Raw genomic sequence first — 4,592 nt, forward strand, 5'->3', positions numbered from 1 at the left:
ATCTCACCTAATTAGTTCGCCTCAAATCGTCACGAAAATTTGATATGATAAAATGGTTCAATATAATGTAACCACGTGTCTTGTCGAGAGTCATGTCACTTTTATAGGGTAAATTACACTCATAGTCACTTTAAAATAGGGTTTGTCCTATTTTGACCACTTTAATTTTTTTTTCTAATTTAATCACTTAAAATAAAAAAAATTTAACGAATTAGTCACTGCAGCTAAAATTTCCTTTTTCCTCTAACGGAATGCTAACGTGACATATTAACCCATTAAATTTCTAACAGGTGACATTTTTTTTTATTTTCAACTAAAGTTTGGTACCTTACTATAATTATTCCAAAATTTTTTCCCTCCTTATCTTCATTGCTGCAATCACCATCATCCCAATACCAAAACCCCAAAACAACCAGCTCATAAATGAAGTCTTGTAGAATTATATTGGTTTTGAATTTTTAATTTTTTTCATCTCCATTTATAGTTTTGATCATTTGGATGATCTCTCCATCCTCCCTTTGTTTACACTTACTCTGTTTTTTGGGATCTATTTTTTAACAGTTCAAACAAATGGTTGAGCGTGTGATCACTTGCGTCCACAGTCTCCGTGAGCGTTTGGATGAGACCCTTCTTGCTCACAGGAGTAACTTGCCATCAAAGATTGTATTTAAATTTCCCCTGCATGGTGTTTTTCTTTTCAGATGTTTACATTTTTTTATAAAATTGTTGTTATTACTGTAGGATTGAGGGTAAAGGAAAAGGAATTCTGCAACACCATCAAATTATTCTATAGTTTGAAGCTATCCTTAAAGAGAACAGAAAGAAGCTTGCTGATGGTGCATTTTTTGGAGTATTGAAGGCTAGTGAGGTATAAGAAAGCCCATTTTCTCCATTAATTTTTTCATTTTTTTGGGGGGGTTATAGGGTCTTGATTTTAGGGTCATTTTTGTGGTTATAGAAAGCGATTGTGTTGCCTCCATGGGTTGCACTTGCTGTTCGTCCAAGGCCTGGTGTTTGGGAGTAGATTAGAGTGAATGTTCACGTCCTTTTTGTTGAGGAACTCACTGTTGCTGAGTATCTCCATTTCGAGGTGGTTGCTTTGGATAATCACCATAGCAGCTAGGTTGAAGATGCTGCATTTTTAAAGACCATTTATAGTGGATGAGATAAGCCAACAGATTTTAGATTCTTCAACGCGAAAGGTTCCACTTTGACAACCATGACCTGGATTTACAAAGGAATTTACACAAGCAAAACCAGGAAAAACGAATGGAACTTCAACTGGATCACAATTTAGATTACAAGCTGCAAACTTTCATTAGGTATTACAAAATGATAGCCTCAGAGGTAGTGACGACAAGCTTTTATATACCTCTTAGAGCAAAACTATCGTTATCTTAACAACTTGTTTAATCCTTTGGCATGCCAACAACCTCTCAACAAGAGTTAAACTACCTAAACTGCTACATTAAAGAGCAAGATGAAGAGTTTAATTCTACAACAGTCTATGAGAAGATCACCAGAGGAATACAAATCCTTTTGTAAGAGAAACCTACCATCAACAGCCACAAGGTATTCAAACAAAATAACCGACTTGGACAGTCACTTTCCCTCCTCAACTTTGCCACCACCACCATGCCCACCGGTTGTCCATCCTGTCAAAACCAACATAATTCTACAAGACTTCATTGATGAGCTGGTTGTTTGGGGTTTTAGTATTGGGATGAACGTGTGATGGATGATGGTGATAGCAGTAATGAAGTGATGAGGAGAAAGGGAAAAAGGTTTTGGAATAATTATAAATAGCTCCTTACACTTTAGTCAAAAGTTAAAAAAATGTTAGGTGTCAAATATTCAATGGTCTAATATGCCATGTCAACCATATTTAAGAGGAAAATATATTTAACGAGTTTTTTTTCTCCTTTGGGTTACCCTCTCATAGTCTCTTTGCGGCTTTTTTTTTTAAATAACTCAAAATTTTTGATTAATTATAAAAACGACTTACTTTTTTTATTAAGTAAGTAAATTACCTTAAATAAATAGTGAAAGTTGGTGAAACCAAAAAGATTGGCGTCAACCACTTGTAACGCCAGCCAATCTTTGCCTGTTAGGATTAAAAATTAATTTTTTGGATGGAGCCAATCTATTTGACACCACTTGTATAAATACTACTCTAATACCAATATTTTTGAATATTTCGGGGGTTAAAAAATAAATAATAGTGGTGGAGCCATAGAGAATGGCACCACCACTTTAATATGTCATACTTTTTTTCTTTTATAGTAATTGATTTTTTTAGTTTAAAACTAAAATTAGTATTTTATTTGGTGGAGAATGGCGCCACCACCTTCAGACTTTTTATTTTTAATTTAAAAATAAAATTATTATTTTATTTAATGGAGTCATAGAGAATGGCGCCACTACCTTTAATATGCTAGACTTTTTTTTGTACAAATTTTTAAATTTTTTTAAATAATAAAAATTAATTTTTTATTTTGGTGGAGCCATTTCTTTTGAGCGACCACTTTGGTGGTGCCATTGAGAATGGCGTGACCACTATAAAAATGATTTTTTTTATTTTAATGGGGCCATTCTCTTTGGCATGACCACCTTGGTGATGTTACATGTATAGATTTTTCTTGACATTCTTGTAACAGTTGAACTAGGAAAGAATAAAAGAGAGAAATTGTTGTGTTTAGTATGAGAGCTTAGAAATTGTGGTGAAGATGAAAAACTCGATGTTTTTCTTGTACATTCTTTTTTTATGGTGAAATTGTAGAAGGTGATGTTGGTTGTGTATTTCAAGGCTGGTAGAGAGTAGGGTTGTGATTCAATAAAACTGTGAAGCTAGAAGAAATGAAAAGAAAGACCAGTGCGAAAGTAGCTATCCGTTGTGGAAGGGCGATGTCCAGATTATTTTACAAGTTTCCAATCTCTACAGATTCGTTGGAAATTTACGAAGATGTAACTATTAGATGATGATGACTTGGGCACTATGATGGAAAATGGTGGTCGACTGGGAATGAGAATCCCTAAGCAGTTTAGTTATTCACTAAGTTAGCCGATTTAGAGCCCGTTGAGAATGTCAGTCCAATAAGTTAACATCACGGGTTTGACTTTGATCTTAATGTGAGATGGATAAATTAGTCAGACTGTGGAGGGACATTGCAAATGCCTAAAAATCCAAATTATGGTGGGAGTTCGTATAACAAAACTGTCCCGAGTCATCGTCTACAAATAAATCTAGAGGTGATAGGCACCGATGCAGACATCGAAGAAAGGTTTGATAACGATGAAAATTCTAATCACGACATTGAATACTTTAGTGACCTTGATCTTATGAGGTTTCGGAAGATATCGACGATGAGGGCCCGGAGGAGGTTAAAGATGTTCATGCCCTTTCTTTCGGGAACCCGAGTCTTGACATTGTTTTACGGAATGACCCTGGGGCCTACATGTTGAGCATAGATCCAGATGCGATGCATGCACCTGAGTTCCCCCAGTACACCAATATAGTCCTTGTTCACAAATTGGTGTCAAATTTGTAGTTGGAAAAGTTGTTCATTGGGCAACAGTTCGAGAATAAGGCGAACTGCATGTTTTCCATCAAACAATACAACATGAAGGTGTCAATTGATTATAAGGTCACAAAGTCTACATCGAGATTATATGTTAGGGAATATTGGAGGGCTGACGAAGAGTGTGGCTGGTAGGTTCGAGCTATATTTATATAGAGGACTCAATATTGGCAAATACAAAAATTATAAGGGCACCATACATGCACCGTCGGGCATATGATGTAAGACCACTGAAAATTGGATGCCAAAAGTATCTGCAACTGCATCAAGCCACTGGTGAAAGATAGCCCAACCATTCCTGTATCGATCCTAATTGAGGACATGCAATCCCAATTCCAATATAGAATGTCGTACAGAAAAGTATAGTGGGCGAAAAAATGGCAATGGAGCAGTTGTACAACGACTGAGATGAGTCATACAATGAACTTCAGGGATGGATTTCAACGATGCTGAAGTACATGCCAGGAACTATCTTGAACCTGCAGATGTTGCCTTACAGAGGCCTGAATGGAGAACTTGAATAAGGAAGAAGAGTTTTTCACTGATTATTCTGGATGTTTGATCCATGTTTTAGGGTCTTCTTCCACTGCAAATCGTTGGTGAAAGTTGATGGAATATGACTTTATGGAAAATACACCTAGTTACTACTGATTGCGGATGCACAAGACGATAACTGAAATGTACTACCGATCGCCTTTGCCATCGTGGGAATTTTTTCTTAGGAACTTGCATAGGCATGTTGTCAGTCAAGACAACATTTGCATTGTCTCTGATAGATCCAATGGTCTTCTTACTGTGATTCGGCGTTCTGGGGTTTCGTGGAGGTCTGTCTACTGCATTCGCCATATTGCTGTCAATTTTCACAAGGAGTACAAGAATAAAGATTGGCGCAAACAAATTGTGAACATGAGTAAAAATATCGTATTTAAAATTGTATTTGTAGATATTTTGAGTCTATTTACTATAAGGAATGGTAACATTTTTTATCGGAATACATACGTAGGGTATGAGTTG

The 4,592-nt window shown here is 36.1% G+C and overlaps 1 long non-coding RNA gene across 1 annotated transcript; it reads left to right on the plus strand.

Annotated features, from left to right (window-relative positions):
• Positions 1-410: 410 nt before the first annotated feature.
• On the plus strand, positions 411-1,919 carry LOC121221121 (uncharacterized). The gene is made up of 2 exons (XR_005918443.1): positions 411-868; positions 959-1,919. It is a non-coding gene; the product is annotated as an uncharacterized lncRNA (long non-coding RNA).
• Positions 1,920-4,592: the final 2,673 nt, after the last annotated feature.

Source organism: Gossypium hirsutum, chromosome D09 (assembly GCF_007990345.1).
Source record: "Gossypium hirsutum isolate 1008001.06 chromosome D09, Gossypium_hirsutum_v2.1, whole genome shotgun sequence".
Lineage (NCBI taxonomy): Eukaryota > Viridiplantae > Streptophyta > Magnoliopsida > Malvales > Malvaceae > Gossypium > Gossypium hirsutum.